This window comes from Macaca nemestrina, chromosome X, assembly GCF_043159975.1.
Source record: "Macaca nemestrina isolate mMacNem1 chromosome X, mMacNem.hap1, whole genome shotgun sequence".
NCBI lineage: Eukaryota > Metazoa > Chordata > Mammalia > Primates > Cercopithecidae > Macaca > Macaca nemestrina.
Window position 1 is genome coordinate 56,507,422 of NC_092145.1, and position 18,643 is coordinate 56,526,064.

Sequence of the window (18,643 nt, forward strand, 5' to 3'; positions counted from 1 at the left end):
AGTAGGCTTCCTGTCAATTTCACTTCTAGGAACACCGTGATTAAATAAGCAATGCTAGAGATCTACATGAGTCAGACTATTCTGATTGCTGTTTTGCCTCTACTGTCCATTACAGTAGCTATGCCCACCCTGCCTTTGACGGTTGAGTGCTGCCACTTGGCCCCTGCCACCTTGGGATCCAATTATTCCCGTTGTATTTAAATTTTGTAGTTGAGTGAATGTCATTCTCACTGTTAGATGTGACATACAGAGAAGAGCAATTACAGGGCTCTTCCAAGATGCAGGTGGTGCCCTCGCAAGTGTATTTTGCAAGGCAATGGTCAAGGATATATCTTCTGGACCCTTTCAGCTGTGATGAGTAGGTCTAAAGTGACTAATCCCTTCCACCATCCCAATCTCCCTAAGCCTTTGGATCCCTTCCTCTACATTAAACCAAGGGAGATCAGGCATTTCCAGCTGGCTCACAGTGGGCCATCTTTTAATCCATATTTCAGCTAACCAGGCACATGAACTATTAGAACCTTTTTTAACTCCCCGATCTGCAACATTAAATGCAGAGACCCTACTAAGTGGGCCAAATCAATAAAATCAATCTGATTCATCTCTATCTTCCTTCCACCATTCTCTCACACCCTTAATATCCATTCCCATTCCTGTTCTCCAGATTTCTGTTTATATAACTTAGAAACTCAAGCAGATTTTTTTAATGTAGCGCAGCTCCTCACAGGTCACACTCTCAGTCTCACCTCTAGGAACTCCCCAGGACTTTAGTCTAGCTATAGGTCTAGAAGCAAAAACGGGTGTTGGGGGCTGCTCCTGAGGAGAATCAACATTATTTTGCCTGGCAACTGCCTCAGGGGAGGCCATCAGGGTTGCCTCAGGCAGCGCAGGGTTTATCTCCTCAGACTAAAGTAGAAAGGCTGATGGCAGCATGGCTCAGGGAGGAGATGTTGCCACTACTGGGGATGGGAAAACTGTTTCTTCTGGCAAAAAAGGTTCATCAGAGTTTACAAACTCAGTGTCCCCAGCTTCATCAGGGTTCTCCCACACATCTCCATTCCAAGTTGTGAGGTCCCATTCTTTTCCAATTAATGCCTTCACTTTAACAGTACACACCTGTTGAAACTGTGCATGAACCTTTCGTTGCAGGTCAGCCACTCACATGGTAAGAGCTTATCTCTTTTTTTCCACAACTTCAGCTCTCTCTCTACAGACAATAAGACTCTCACTCAGGGCAATCTTAGCCGATTTGAGGTTCAGTATCTGCTTCTGAAGCCGGGAGACAGAATCTCTGAGTTCATCATTTTCTTTCATTGCTTTGTCCACTGAACTTATGAGCAACCAACAAGCTTCATTAAGTTCCTTGGTTCTCCACATGTGGTCAAAGGTATTATGTATAGGTTCACTAACCTCTTTACCTTCCATGAGCAATGAATCAGGAGTGTCAAATGCGTGTATTTTGCATAACTTTCTAAACAGTTCATGCCAAGGAATGTCAGTGTTCTTCATACCATTATAAGTAGGGTCCTTATCATGTTTGGGTCTAATCATATTAAACAGTCAACTCCAGAAACCCCCAAAACCAATGAAAGAACCCCATCCCTAATATTCTGATCCTCTAGAACCACTGCTATTACCAAAATTAGTCAGGGTTCCCTAGAGAGAACAATGGAATAAATAAATAATAATAAATAAATAAATAAAACATAATAAATAAATGCATATATATGTGTGTGTGTGTGTGTATGTATATATATATATATATATATACGTTTTTTAAGTATTAGCTCACATGATCACAAGGCCCCACAATAGGCCATCTGCACGCTGAGGAGCAAGGAGAGCCAGTCTGAGTTCCAAAACTGAAGAACTTGGAGTCTGATGTTCAAGGGCAGGAAGTATCCAGCATGGGAGAAAGATGTAGGCTGGGAGGCTAGGCCAGTCTCTCTTTTTACGTTTTTCTGCCTGCTCTGTATTCTAGCCATGATGGCAGCTGATTAGATTGTGCCCACCCAGATTAAGGGTGGGTCTGCCTTTCCCAGCCCACTGACTCAAATGTTAATCTCCTTTGCCAACGCCCTCACAGGCACACCCAGGATCCGTACCTTGTATCCTTCAATCCAATCAAGTTGACGCTCAGTATTAACCATCACAATTTCCAAAGCATTGCATCCTAAAGGTGAGCTTATTGAATCAGAGTAAGATCATTTTTAAGAATGCTAATACTTATTTTCAAATTGCTTTCCTAATGTGTTTACCAAATTCAGTTCCACTGACTATATTAAAAATCCTGTTTCCATGTGCCTTTGCTATATCCATTATTTTAAATAATTGCGAATTTGCTCAGAGAAGTTTTTTTGTTTTAATGTGCACACTTTATATTACTGGTGAACTGAAGCATTTTCCATAGATTTGTTTACAGATCCCTCATAAATTGCTGACATGTTTAAATTTTTCTGAAAGTCCCCAGGGGTATCTCACATATGCTCATGTTTAGTATTTACATTCCCTTTTTTGTGACTAAGTGAACTTAACAAGTATAGATAGATCTCTTTGTCTCTCTCTCTCTCTCTCTATATATATATATGTGTGTGTGTGTGTGTGTGTGTATGTGTGTATATATATATATAAATGCATTTAATAATGCTTATTTGAACTTAAGTGGTTAGACTTTAAAAAGCAGAATAGTTTACTTTTTCTGTCCAAAAGCACTGATACTAAACATTTGCTTGGAAACCACTTGGGAAATTTGAGTTGGAAATTTCAGTAGGGGAAGACTAAGTAAGAAAGAGGTCCCTTGGAATAGTTTAGTCTTTATGATTGCATCCTTAAAAGGAACCTGGGGAATGAATGTGTGTGAGTGACTTGAAAGGGAAACAGGAAAAATAAAAACAAGAGTGAATAATTTAATTACAATTGTAACTGCTACCAATATTAAATCAGTGGTTTAGATAAAGCCTGTGCTGCTTATTTTACCCAAATTATTTTACAGAACTCAGGGTTCTTTTCACATGTGTGATTTCCTTGTGTTATTAAAACTTGTCACCTGGTATTTATTCAAGTACCACAATCACAGTTATTTGCTGTTTGGTTTAGGCTCTCTTCCTGTCTGAGTTATCTGGGTGTCAGTGATAAGTACTATAAAAATAAAGAGATAGAAAAGAGCAGGGTAAAGGACTTTGAAGACACTTAATGGACTGTTTGACATGTATTCTAGGCATGTGATAAGTAATAATTAAGACTGCTTAATTAGTTTTTGAATGTTGGGATGAGGAGTAGCAGCAAAACTGAATAGTACTAATGAAAGACTGAATTACTATAATCAAAACATTATTTTCTTTTCAACAGGTAAAAGACTTTCACATACAGTAAGTGTACTGGCTTTCTTTTTGTATAAGAGAAATAAGAGTTGAATTTCCACAGTGATTAAAACCAAAGTTCTGGCCTAATTCTTATAATTAAAAGTATTCTGTAATGTTAGAAAAGAACTTAAGAAATTAGGCTAGACTTTCTCACATAAATGAAAGCTTGCATGGTGAGCAAACACAGTATTTCAGTTATGTTTCTATGTATATTTAAAAATTAGATGGAAGGGATTAACATCCTGTAAATGAGATAAAACAAGGAACATACTAAAAATAAACAACGAATTCTGAAAACCACACTATTATTTCTTTTTTTCTAAAACTCTGATCATTTAGGACAAAGATACACACCCCCAATTTACTCATTGTTTCTTAAATCTAACATTATAATTTAAGCACACTGAGATCCTATAAAATTAGACAACATACACCTTATGCGGCTGGGTCTATGATTTATTTTTCTATCTTCAGATTCTATTACTTATATAATATGTTTAGTAAATATCTGCTCTATGGAATTTAAGTGGCTGTCAGAATAAATCAGAAACTCCAAGAACATTTTCAGTATATTTTCTCTCTTTATTCTGTTGCCCAATTATGACTTTGTGTGTGTGTGTGTGTGTGTGTGTGTGTGTGTGTGTGTGTGTGCAGTTTCCCTCTTTAAAGCCAAACAGCTGGGGCTTCCCTCACTATTGAGAGTCAGTAACTGCTAAACTCAAGTTTTAAGATTGCAAAATAGATGGAATTCTCAGGGGTGCTTTGTCCCAGAGGATGTGGAATTTGAAAGCAAAGCAGATGGAGTCCTGGAGAAAGACAGCTTGGTGATGATGATTTTAATGATTAAATGGAAATCGAATGAGGGACCACTGAAGGGTGGAAAGAGCAGAGAAGCTGTCAGAGGGTCACGGAAGAAGAGGAAAGGAGAGTTTCAGAAATTCTCTGTGAACCAGACTAGCTTTCCTTAAGCAATAAGCCATAGGCAGGAACCATAATGCTCTAAGAGCCCCGAAGCCCAAGGACAATAGATGTGTGTACCATCCTGATTAGTGATGGCAGGAGACACAGATGGCTGTTCAACCCGTTAGGTAGTCAAGAAGGACAGCCACCAGGGAATATGTGGCAGCTTCATGCAGCCAGACCCAGACAGGTGGCAGACAGCTTGAGCTGGGCTCTTTGTGTTTGGTTTCTGACCTTATTTTAAATAACAGTAATAAATGCCTATTAAGCTTTAGCTTCTTTTTTTTTTTTTTTTTTTTTTTTTTTTTTTTTTGCCAAGTGTTGGTGTATGGGAGAGCTGTGTCAGGAAGCTAAGTCTCAATTTTGCTTTGATATTTTTATCTTCCCCATTTCTAGTGATTCTCGCAGATGTGATCTTTCTCTGAAAAATGTAAAAAAAAAAAAAAAAATGTTTGATGGTGACCCAGTTAGTTCTTCCTTTAAGTGAACTGACTGCTCATCCTCAAAACTTATCCAAGTCACCCCCATACTAAGCAGCACAGTAGCCTGGCTCTATAAATGTATGAAACTCAAGGGCAGTCATGTCAAATGCAGATGTAACAGCAGGTAAATTCAGTAGGTGAACATACCTCTTGTAACTTGTTTTACTTACTGTTTGAAACACATAAAAATGCTTTAGGGAATATTATCCATTAAGGCAGACACTCGAGAAGCTGATGCACAGTATATAACCTATGCATTGCTCCAGGCATTCTTTGATTTGTGGTTAATCCAATTTTTGTGGCTTCTCAGTTTTGCATTTCAGCAAAAACAATTTTAAATGCTGTAAAATAAAACAAAAGTTGTTTTTGTTGTACAACTGCAAAGAACCAGAATTCTAAGCATGCCTTTCATACCATGTGCTTTTGACACAACATTTATTTGGTTCAGAAGAATGTGCTATGATCTTCACCGTTCTTATAATAGAGGGAAAAACAAAGAAAGTTAGAAAGAGATGCCTTAAGTAATAGCCAAATAGGGTCAATTTCAGACCAGAAATTCTGTGGGGCTATTCTTTCTAAAATAATTGTTCTTTCTAGACCAGAAAAATATTAAGAAGAAAGAAGGAAGAAATGGAGGGAAAAAATGGACTTGTAATTCCCAGGCTTCCATTCTGCTGCAGCGTGTGGGTAAGGTAAGCATTATTGATAGGAGTTAGTTCCTCTCAAAAAATAAGTTTGAAAAATATTGAGTTAAGCGAAGCTGAAGAATTGTCTTTGTTACAAGTCTTCTCAGAGTCTTTTATATGATTAAATACATTGTGAAATTTTAAAAGTTTATATACAACGTTTGCTAAACTTATTTGATTATATGAAATCCCTTTGTCTTTTTTGTTACAGGGCATTTCATGAGTTAGTGAGCCAAGAGACAAAAGATTCTTTCAGAATTGTGAGGCTGAGCCATCCGCTGTGTCATATAGAGAAATAAATTATGTGAGCATCAGTTGAAAGCAAGGTTAGGCACAAATCTGTGAAGATGAGGAAATAATAGCTTTAATTCAACAGTTTTCTACCTCAACATTTCCTAATGTGTGTTGTGAAGATTATTTGCTCTGAATAATATTATTACATATGGGTAAAAATGGGATCTTGTGGTCAAATGAGTTTAGGTAAAGTCTGGGTCAACAAAATTAAGCAGATTTCTTTTAAAAGGCACTTCTTAGAATGTTTCTAAAGGCAGAAACTTCTTGGGGTGGCTACGCAGTTCACAAAGATTTTCTCTTCTCTGGGAACTGCCCTGTATTCGTTTGTTCAGGCTGCTATAACAAATTCATTTAGGCTGGTTAATTTTTAAATGACAGATATTTATTGCTCACAGTTCTGGTGACTGATAAGTCCAAGGTCAAGACGCCAGAAGATTCAGTGTCTGGCAAGGGCTCATTCTTCATAGACTAGGTGTCCTCACATGGGAAAAGGGGTTAACAAGCTCCTTCTGCCTTCTTTTATAAGGGCACTAATCCCACTCACCAGGTCTCTACCCTCATGACTTAATCATTTCCAAAAAGCCCCCACCTGGTAATACTATCAAACTGGGGATTTGGTTTCAACATGTGGATTTTGTGGAAACACAAACATTCAGATCGTAGCATACCCTTATTACTCAGAAATATGTCTTCTGAAGTCAAGCACATTCTAATTCCCTAGCCATAGCTGTTTGGCCATGAAATAAAATGTTTGAACCTCAAAGGCCCAATTAGAATAATTGTCCTTATACAGTTTTGAGCTGAGAGACACAGAAGCTAGACATTGCTGATGTCTGTGGCATTTGATACTGGTGCATGAGAAGTGGCTCTCAAAGACTCCACTTCATACTCATGTGGGAAGTTATGCAAAAATGCTGATTCTTGAACCCCATCCCAGATCTCTACATCAGAATATCTTGTGTCTCATTTGCACATAAAATGTGTAATAATGATAGCTAAGAATTATTGAAGACTCACATGCAGTGTGTACCAGGCACTGTAGCCCTTAAGATTTTTAGGATAATTTTAAACACTCTGGCCAGCACTGGTCTAAGGATGTACATTCAGGAAGCTCTGTGAACTCTTGCTGCTGAGATATTCTAATTCCTTCTCTTATTGAGGGTCAGTTGTTCAACTCTTCTTTCGATTTCTGTGAATTACCATAATTTTTTTTCCAATTAATTACCTTTTAGCTGAAGCTAGCTCAAGTTGCTCTCTGTTACTTACAACCAAAATAACTAATACAGCATTGTAAATTTCCTGGAAGGTGATTATAGCAGTAGTGCTTAACAAATTTCATTGACCACTAAATGTTTTTTTTAAGGAGCTTCTTATTAAACCAGTGTTCTGCCACACATGCTTTGGGAAAGCACTAGTTTAAGGTAATCGATTTAACATTGCTGTGACTTTTCTACAGGACATTTATTGAATGTTGAATTTTAAACCCAGTTTCTTGGGGTTACATTAATTGTTATAATATGTGCTTTTAGAATTAGGGACACTCAGTGGTGATATACACTTAAATGCAAATAAATAAAGCCTTGATACCCAGTTGTAGGATTGCTCTGGAAAACAAGAAGTCAGGGCTCTTCCTCATTGATGCCGTTTTATTTGCACATGATAAGCCATCTCTCACCTACAGGTATTACATAGAAGACACCTAAATTTGCAATACACCTAGAGGCAAGAGTGGTAGAATCAGATGGTTTAGTACAGGGCTGATAATTATATGGCCATAGGTACAAAAGAAATAAGTATTACTAACTGAATTGACATAAAGTAATAATCTTCTCTTTTAAATATCTAAAAGGTTGTGGAAACTCAGAAAAATAGCAGGATAAAATGAATGCAGTGGAATAGCAGCAGCCATTTATTAGCTCTATCACTTTGAATAAGGTCCTTTATTCTAAACCTATTTCTTGTTCTATAAGATAAAGATAATAATTTTTCTCCTATGTTTTGGGATTAGTACTAAATAAATAACAGTTAATATTACTAAGATATTCCTACCTGCCAGATACTATGCTAAATGCTTTAAATTCATTATTTTATTTAATTTTCTAAACATTTCTATGAAGTGGTGTATTAGTCCATCCTCACATTGTTATAAAGAAATACATGAAACCTGGGTAATAAAGAAAAGATGTTTCATTGGCACATGATTTTGCAGGCTGTACAGGAAGTATGGTGGCATCTGCTTCTGGGGAAGCCTCAAGGAGCTTTTACTCATGGCAGAAGGCAACGTGGGAGCAAGCATCTTACATGGCAGGAGCAGGACTGAGAGAGAGGGTCCTGATCTCTTAAACAACCGGATCTCACGAGAACTCACTATGATGATGACAGCACCAAGTAGGGATGGTGTTAAACCATGAGACATAGTCCGCATTACCTAATCACCTCCCATCAGGCCTCACCTCTAGTATTGGGAATTACATTTCAACATGAGATTTGGCTGAGGACACAGATGCAAACAATATCAGATGACTTACCATTTATTTTTTATATTTTGTAGATGAGAAAACCTAGGCACAGATTCATTAAGAACACTTGCCTAAGGTTGCCTAGTAGACAATACAGTCAGGATACAAACCCAAACAGTCTGATTCCCATGCCTACATATTGCAAGCATTCAGAACTTAACCCTTTTCTCCAGGGAGCTACCTGCTTCCCTTTTGACTAATTGGCAGTAGAGAAACATGTTATCATGAAAATATATATAAACTATGATGAAAAAATAAATTGATTTGTGTGGATAACACTGGTGAATTCTGGCTCCTATTCTTGGTCAAGTTAGCCACCTTTGAGAGGACGATTTCAGTGGAGAAGGGAGGGGATTGAATCACCAAGACAACCACAGAAAAACTGACAGGAGCACATGCATCACATATAAAATGCTGCAGGGTTTCGGGAATCTGGGTGGGATTAGTGAAGGAATGTTATCTGAAGTAAGAGTTTTAACTAGAGTAGGAATGTTGTTTGGTGGAAAAGAACAGGCTACTATAAGCAGGAATAATATGTTCAAAGTCTGTCTGAGCGACAAGGATGAGCAAACTGGTTTGTTTAGAGTACAAGACTTAGATTAAAGCACATAAGAACAATAAGAATGGATAGATTGAGAAATGGCTAAAGGATAATATTTCCCTCACACCACTAATGTAGGAACCTAACATTTATTAATTGGATACTCTATGTGAGGTACCCCCTGATCATTTTACTTGCACGAAATCATCTAATCATCACACCAACCCTATGAAGTTAGCACAATCACTAGTTCTAATTTACTGTTGAGGAATATGAAGCACAAAGAAGTTCAGTAACTTACACAAGGTTGATAGGAATTGAAGGAAGCAGAATTCATATCTACTAATTGAGATTCAGACTCTATGATCTATACCCAGTATACTATATTCACTGTAGCCTGGATTTGCTTTATTATGTTACTCCCTTTCCTAAAAAACTAAAATGATTTCTTATTATGATTATTAACAAATATACATTGATCTTCCTGATCTTTAGAGACCTCTATCAGCTTGCAATTGTTAATCATTAACACCATTTTTCATCAGTCTTCCTAAATGAACCCTCCTCTATTACACATAAACTAATGAGTTCCTATTTAGAATGCCTTCTCTCTGCCGATCCATCTCTCTGAGCTTTAGAATTCTGCTCAATAAATTTAGCCATTGCCTCCAAGAAGCCCCCTCTGACTCTTTACATTGAATATCAATTCTAAATTACTCTTTTTCTCACAAAATGTATTATCTCAGTAGACATTAAGTGGATATTGGCGATTTTTTTGCCCTTAGTCACCTTACTTGATAAGCAATATTGACTCTATGTATCTTGAACATGTATTTTTTCACTAAGTGAAATATCAGCTACTTGTAATTAGTACAATGTGTCTGCATGCAATATACACGCATTTCATGTTAACCGTGTAGAATAGGTAGAAATAGGAAAATAGCACTAGTAATACAAGGACAATTGTTTTCTTTTCTCCTCATGTGCTCAAAAATAGATTTATTTAAAAATTCAGTTTTTCTCTAATAAAAGCTTAAGTTCAGACTGTTAATATTTTTCCCAATCAGAAAGTAACACCAATGTTGTAAAGGTTGCAGCTCATCTTCTTGTTTGTGAAAATGAAATCACTGGTTCAAAAGACAACAGAATTTAGCTTATAAATAAGTATAAATTAATTGTGCCTTTTTAAAAAAAAGCAAAGGTTTTAATTATACAGACCCTGCAGAGAATGTTTATTTCATCATTATTGAAAAATGGCAAGTATCCCACATAACAACCTTTCCTTTTGAATATGAAAATGCACTTACACAAATGCAAATATTTGTTTGGCAACTAGACAATGGAGAAGATTTCCATTTGTGCTTAGTGGAATGGAATGAGTTGGTCCTCACTAGTTCAGCCAAGATTCTCTCTGCTAATGGCAAAACATGCCTGTCTCTGTAGCTAAACAAACACTGGATTATTCATTTTCCTTTTGGCAAATGCCATCGTGGTAATGCCCACGATACTTGCTGTTTATCATGAATGACTGTTGGGGACATCCCTTGTTAAAGAAAAACTGTACAAACCAAGTTAATAAGGATGAATTGAAATGTTGCAGAATTCTGTGTATATGTGTATGTGTTGATGTGTATCCAAGGCTTTATGTGATTTTTGTTTTGTCTGAATATGTCATGTTTCATGTTTCAATGGAATCTTTCTTTTGTGGTGCTCCAAACTTAGATTAAAGGAGCTAACATAAGTGACCTAGGATATACTCAGCATCCAGATAGTACCTGGATCTTTTTTGAATTGTTAAAGGTATATAATAAAGGCTACTCATGGTGTCTGCCCACAAAAAATTTTGTCCTTAAATAGATACACAGTCATATATCTGAGTAAATGGTTGTGAACAAAAAGAATATGTAAAGCTAGGTCAGTGATCCTCAACCTTTCTGGCACCAGGGACTGGTTTTGTGGAAGACAATTTTTTCATGGAAGCAGGGGGTTGGTTTTGGGATGAAACTGTTTCACCTCAGATCATCAGGTATTAGATTATCGTAAGGAGTTTGCAACATAGATCCCTTGTACATGCAGTTCACAAAAGGATTTGAGCTCCTATGAGAATCTGAAGCCACCATAGATCTGACAGGAGGTGGAGCTCAGGGAGTAATGCCCAATCCCCGTTGCTCACCTCCTGCTGTGAGGCCAGGTCCTTCAGGGTCAGTGGCCTGGGGGTTGGGGACTCCTGAACTAGATGGACAACGGTAAGAGCGATGATTGAGATTCATCGAAAATTACAGAAAAGTGTTTAAACAGATTAAAACACATGATTATTATATTCCAATGATCTTAGTTGGTTAAAGCAAGTTGTTAATGAGGACAAAGTATAATGGAGTTAGAAATTCAGCCAGAGTCACAAGACCTGAGTTCTAGTTTTATTGCACCAATTACATCACTATTTGACATGAGCAAGGGGATCGCTCTTGTTACCCTCAAAAATAAAAGTGTAGGCTTGTAAAAATACAGTTCAACCTTGATTAGGAATATGCATAACAGTAGCCAAAAAGAAAAGCAAAAATATGGTTTTGGAAATAAGAGACCACTTGGCCAGAATGTTGAGACAACTCATTTTGCCCTTATTTTTTCTTTCAGAATACAAAAAATTCAGAAAGAGCATTCTTTAAATGAGGTGACAATTTCATCATCTTTTTAAAGATATTTCATAAAAGATAGCACATGATTGTGTGTGTAACTGAGGCAAATTGCATAAGCTACCTAAGATTTAAGTTTCTCTCTGTAAAGATAGGGATATCAACTGAATGAAATTACACACATAAAACATTTAACATAGAGCTTGCTACATAGTAAGTGCTCAATAAATAAACTCTAGAGGCACTAGAGTATTATGAATAAGTCCACTAGAATCAGAATCTCTGTGTTCAAATCCTGGGTTTTCCAATTAACTGCTGTATGACCATTGAACAACTTATTTAACCTTGCTAAACTTAAATTTTCTCTTTTGCAAAATAGGGATGATGGTATCTACCACATAGTGTTATTGTCAACATTAAGTGCAATGACACTTATAAAATAAGGCCTGGCATATAAAGTTCAATAAATGTAATTCTTTTATTGAATAAATGCTTATGGAGCATTTACCATAAGTGTGTCACTGTTTTATGTGCTGGGATACAATGGTGAACCAAGACAGAGAACAGATCTTTCTTTCAACCATCTCATATTCTAATTGGAAAGATATATAATACATAAACAAATAATGTCAGATATGAGTACCATGAAGAAACTAGATCAGAATAAGGGACTAGAGACAGACTGTGGGGGTAGGACACGTGCTATTTTACTTACGGTTGTTTGGAAAAGCTTCTTCCCTAAAGATGTGGCACTTGATCAGAGACCTGAAAGACACAAAAAGAGATAGCCATGAAATAACTGTGTTTGGGTGGGAGAGTGGGCAGGGAAGAACATTTCAGGCAGAGAGAACAGGAAGTGTAAGGTCCTTAAAAAGGGAAAAATGCTATTAATGTTCTCTAGGAAAGGCAAAGACATCATTGTGGCTGAAAAATACAGAGTGAAGGGAAAAAGAGAAGTAGGGCATGAGATCAGATAGGTAGGCAGAGCCATATCATGTTGGGTTATATCTAATGCTAGCTATTATCATTGTTATTGTTAAGCTCCAGGGATTTTGATTATTGAAATAATGCTTTATCTAATTTGGTAAATTCTTTTAAGATGCCACAAAGCAGAAATTTATGATAATAATAACAGCAATAATGGCTGACTTTGTCATTTGGTCTTTTACAAAGTGATTTACACATCTGTTATCTCATTTACTCTTTTCAGAATCCCTTTAAGTTAGATAATTATTAGTATCTTTCTTCTGAGGAGACAGGGTCACAGATGGTAAAGTCCTTGGGCACAGTCACACAACAAACAATGTAGGAAGCATAGGGCTCAAGGTATGTCTCTCGATTGTTGCTTTATTTACAGGATGCATCTCTGTCTTGTTGACCAGGTAACAAAAGTGATTGACAAAAGAGGATCTGATTTAGCAGGGAAATAGAGATCAGTTCCATAGAAACAAATAGAACTCAGTATCCTGATTTAATTCTTTTAATATTATCAAGCCCTGTATTCAGGGTGCCCACTTACTACTGAAGAAATAACTATTTGTTCTTAATATTCATGAATTTCATGAATAAAATTTACGAGTGCAAGGCAGTGACTTTGAAGAGTCAGTAAAAATGTACAATATTTGGACACTGCTTTTAGCGTGATAAAATTCTGTAAAAAATGACTATTGCTTACTCTCACCCTCTAGCATTTTCCGTTAGTTCAAGGATAAGACTTATGAGGAACAACATCTGAATTTGATTGAACAAATGATAATCTCATTTAGGAAGAATGAGACATTTCAAACACAAAGATGCTGGAAGTTTGGTGCCAATCCATTCTATATATAACATTTATTAAGATAAATCAAATGATGGCCAAGTTTATTGTGAAACAGAAGATACAGAATCAGGCTGTTACCTTGTATTCTGCTTTAGATATTCCTGAGGTTGTTCTGGAAGTAAAAAAATGTATAATGATACACACCGAACTGTAAAATAGAGTAAAAATTTTTTTAAGCCATATGTATTGCTCAAGACTTTTTTGCTTCCTGACATTCCAGCAGCTAGTTTTGTTCTGGTTGCCTATCTCTGCTCTATGCTATGAGGTAAGACAATCTGATCAGCAATCCTAATCAGATGATTGGCCCTACTGATATTTTCCAAAGAGACTTAGTTTACTATTGTGAACTATATCACACTAAGCCAATTAGCCTGTTAACATACCAGTTGATTAGTCTAGTCAATAGCATTATTAGGTGTGATGGTAGACACAGTGATATGCATACATAGTTTCTCTCCTCCAGAAGTACGCAATTCAGTCAGGGAGTCCAAGCATGCACAAATAAAAGTTGACTAATATACGAGAATTTTTCAATACACAACCAGTACATTTGATGCATAATCTTACAATTTAGTCAATTTTCTGCTTTATAGAAATCCCTATTACAAAAAGTCCCCATTTTAAAACATTTTAGAAATGACCTATATCTTAAGAAAATAATGCTGGAACAGAAAATACAATACTGCACTTTCTCATTTATAAGTGGGAGCTAAACATTGAGTACACATGAACATAAATATGGGAACAACAGACACCAACTACTAGAGGAGAGAAGGAGGGAAGGAAGTGCAGTTTGAAAAACTACCTATGGGGTGCTCGCCTCACTCCCTGGATGCAATATATGCACACAACAAATCTGCACATATACCTGCTGTATCTAAAATAAAAGTTAAATTTAAAAATAACCTATAATAATACAAGTGAATTCTGAAAGTCCTTTATAACATCCTAAACTGGATATGTTATCTTTCTGTTGAATACAAATTAGAGTGCTTGACTTGAAACTTACTTTAAAAGGTGACTATTATATATGAAAATGTATAGAGCTAGAAAATTATTGTCTATTCAACACTATAGAAAGGATATTAGGACACATTTTGTTGAATAAAATTAGAAATGATGGTTAGGCATTACTGAAATATTACTATATCCATGTACATTTGGAGATAAATACACTTCTATAGTCCCAACTGAGGACCTAACCATCATTTATAGCATTGTTTCTGAAAGCATTGGTTGTGTATCACTTTCATCAAAATTGTCTGCAGTGTTTATTAAACTGCAAAATCCTGAGCTCCAGCTCATATCTACTGAACCTAAATATCTTGAAGCAAATTTTTTGGACTCTATATTTGTAACAAGTTCTCTACCTCCAGGTATACACCAAAAGATTGGAACCACGTTTAAAGTGTAACCACCGTCTTTATAGAGCAATACATCCCTTTCTAAAATTATTCACCAATTTTGTATATAGAGCATTAATAATTGAGAGAGGCATGTTCCCTTCCTATGACAACCAGTAATGTTTTCCCACTGCCCTCTTTTTTTTTCTGTTTGTTTTTGTTTTACAGTGGCAAAACATATATAACATTAACTTTACCATTTTAATCATTTTTTAGTGTACAATTCAGTGACATTAATTATATTCACAATGTTGTGCAACTATCACCATGATCTATTTCTGGAAATTTTTATCACTCCACGCAGAAACTCTATACTCATTAACGAATAACTCACATACACTTTTCCATCAATCCCTTATAACCTCTAATCTACTTTCTGTTTCAATGAAATTGCCTATCTTGGATATTTTCTATATGGGAAGTCATACAATATTTGTCATTTTGTGTTTGGTTTATTTCACACAGCATAATGTTCTCAATGTTTGTCCGTGTTGTAGCATGTATCAGAATTTTATTCCTTTTTATGGTGGAATAATAGTCAATTATATGGTGTCTTAATCAGTTCAGGCTGACATAAAAATGCCATAGACTGATTTGAATTTTTTCAGTTGGGTTTTTATTTGCATTTTCCTAAAGACTAATGATATTGAGCATTTTTTCATGTGCCTATTGACCATTTATGTATCTTCTTTGGAGAAATGTCTATTCAAGCCCTTTGCCCATTTCTTAATTGGGTTTTTTGTCTTTTTGTTGTTGAGATGTAGGAGTTCCTTATATATTGTGTATATTAAGTCTCTCTCAGATATATAATCTGTGAGTATTTTCTCCCATCCTCTAAGTTGCTGTTCACTCTTTTTTTATTTTGAGTTAAGCCCACTAGTGTGCCTTTCTTTTATTATTATTATTATTATACTTTAAGTTCTGGGGTACATGTGCAGAACGTGCAGGTTTGTTACACGGGTATACACTTGCCATGGTGGTTTCCTGCACCCATCAACACGTCATCTACATTAGGTATTTCTCCTAATGCTATCCCTCCGCTGGCCCCACGCCCCCTCAACAGGCCCCGGTGTGTGATGTTCCCCTCCCTGTGTCCATGTTTTCTCATTGTTCAAATCCCGCTTATGAGCGAGAACATGTGGTGTTTGGTTTTCTGTTCTTGTGTTAGTTTGCTGAGAATGATGGTTTCCAGCTTCATCCATGTCCCTGCAAAGGACATGAACTCATCCTTTTTCACGGCTGCATACTATTCCATGGTGTATATGTGCCACATTTTCTTTATCCAGTCCATCACTGATGGGCATTTGGGTTGGTTCCAAGTCTTTGCTATTGTGAACAGTGCTGTTCACTCTCTTGATAGTGTCCTTTCAGGTACAAAAGTTTTTAGTTTTGATGAAGTCAAATGTATCCATTTTTAATTTGTTTGTCTGCATTTCTGGTGTTATATTTAAGAAGCCATTATCAAATCCAAGGGCATACATATTTTCCCCTGTGTTTTCTTCTAAGAGTTTTACAATTTTAGCTCTTCAATTGACATTTTAGTTAATTTTTGTATATGATGTAAGGTAAGGGTCCAACTTCATTCTTCTACATGTGTATATCCAGTTTTCCTAGCACCATTTGTTAAATAGACTGTTCTTTCCCTCATTCAATAGTCTTGGCTTCCTTGTAAAACTTCAATTGACCATACATATATGGGTTTATTTCTGGACTCTCAATTCTATTCTTTTGGTATATATGTGCACTTTTAAGCCAGTATGACACTACTTTGATTACTGTAGCTTTGTAATAAGTTTTGAAATCAGGAAGTGTGGGCCCTCCAATTTTGTTCTTTACCAATATTTTTTGACTATTGTGAGTCTCTTGAAATTCCATATGAATTTTAGAATGGGTTTTCTCATTTCTGTAAAAAAATGCAATTGAGATTTTTATTGGGATTGCACTGAATTTGTGAATTGCTTTGGTAGTATAGTCATCTGAGTTGTATTAAATCTTTGAATCCATGAATATAGAATGTCTGTCCATTTATTTAGGTCTTCTTTAATTTCTGTCAGTAATGGTTCATAGGTTTCAGTGTACAAATTTCAAACTTCTTTGAAATTTTATTTACATGTATTTTGTATAATCTCGTAAATGAAATTATTGCTTTAATTCCCTTTGTACATTATTCATTATTAGTGTGTAGAAATACAATTGATATTTGCATGTTTGCTTTCCATCCTACAATTTTGCTGAATGTTTTAGCTCCAACAGGTTCTTTTGTGAATTCTTATGGGTTTTCCAGATACAAGATTTTGCCATCTGCAAATGCAGATAATTATAGCTCTTCCCTTTCATTGGATGCCTTTTCTTTCTTTTTCTTGACGAATTACTTTGGCTAGAACTTCCAGTACTATGTTCCAGTACTATGTATCCTGTTCTAGACATGCTAATTCCTTAAGCTGCATAGTTAGGTTACTTATTGATTTTAGATATTTCTTTTTTACTGTACATGTTTACAGCTATAACTTCACATCTAAGCACTCCTTTAGATGCATCTCATAAGTTTTTCTATATTTTTTTTTCATTCATTTCAAGGAATTTTCTAACTTTCCTTCTTCTGTGACTTCCATATGCATATATTGTTTTTGCTTGATGCTACAGGTATGTTAGGCTCTGTTCACTTTTCTCATTCTTTTTTCTTTCTACTCCTCAGACTAGATCATTTTAGTTGGCCTAACTTGAAGTTGGCTGATTCTTCCTTCTGCCTGCCCAAATCTACTGTTGAACTTCTCTAGCAATTTTTTTCATTTCAGTTATTGTGCTTTTCAGCTCCCAAATTTGTTTGGTTTCCTACTGTAATTTCTATCTCTTTATTGATATTTTCAGTTTGTTCATACATCACCTTGCTATTATTCTTTAGTTCGTTTTTATGGTTTCATTTAGCATTGAGCATGTTTGAAACTTTTGATTTAATGTCTTTGTCTAGTAAGTCCAATGTGTGTGGTTCCTCAGGGATGGTTTCTGTCTATTTACATTTTTCTTTGAATTGGCCAAAATCAAGCACTAGTCTTTCCTGAGACTTCAGGACAATTGAGGAGTTTAAGATTTATTGTATGGAGTTGGAAAAACCAATTCATTTTTCATGTTACTGTTAATTCTGGAAAAGAATAATCACTGCTCCTTCCAATGTTGAGGGAGTCTGATATAATGAATTTATCACAAATGTCTGGTTCATTTCCTTGAGAGATTTTACTGACTCAAAAGCTCAGCATTAACTGCTGACATTCAGACAGGTCAGACATTTAGCAAAGAGAGTAGCTAGATCATAATTTGTGTGAAGGAGTCATGCAGTTGAACTTATGCAAAGCCTCCATCGCTGCCATTGTGGTTGTTCTGTTCATGTGCCCAATGTGCCACCACTCGGGGATGGTCAAGTACAAATGATGACTATTTGCCACTGAATGAGTTAAGTCTATCTATCTGGTTGTTCAGTGCCTCTCCGTGGTAGATGTTTTCTTAGGCATTAACACAAAACATGCAGTTTCACACCAGTTTATGCCATTTCCATCGGTCCATTAAAATGTCTGCTGCCCAGGACTCCGTGTCTCTGACCTTCCAATCTTGCTTCTTCCAAATCTCTAACCAATTACATATGTCACTGACCATTGACTATGAGCCCCTTCATTCTTAACTCTAGGCAGTTTTCTCTCCATTGACAATAGGCATGGGAGATTTGAGGAGATCTTATCATTGGGGAGATTTCCCTCACTACTGTTCTACAAAGCCACCCCTGAGTGGTGTGACAGCATACCAGCAGTCAATTGCTTGCTTCCACCAACATACTGAGTTGTCTCATCTATGAACCAGATTCAGGAAGTATTGGGTTTATGTAGCAGCAATAACACTAGAGCAATATGAAATCAATAGTAAATATAAGGATTGTGGAGTTGTCTGGCTTT

General features: G+C 36.2%; 1 long non-coding RNA gene across 1 annotated transcript in view; it reads right to left on the reverse strand.

Annotated features, from left to right (window-relative positions):
• The window catches only part of LOC139360581 (uncharacterized), a 253,217-nt gene that overhangs the window by 172,645 nt on the left and 61,929 nt on the right, over positions 1–18,643 (reverse strand). Inside the window, exon 3 of the long non-coding RNA XR_011618065.1 lies at positions 12,193–12,242. This is a non-coding gene — a long non-coding RNA (uncharacterized lncRNA). The remainder of the gene's footprint in view (positions 1–12,192; positions 12,243–18,643) is intronic.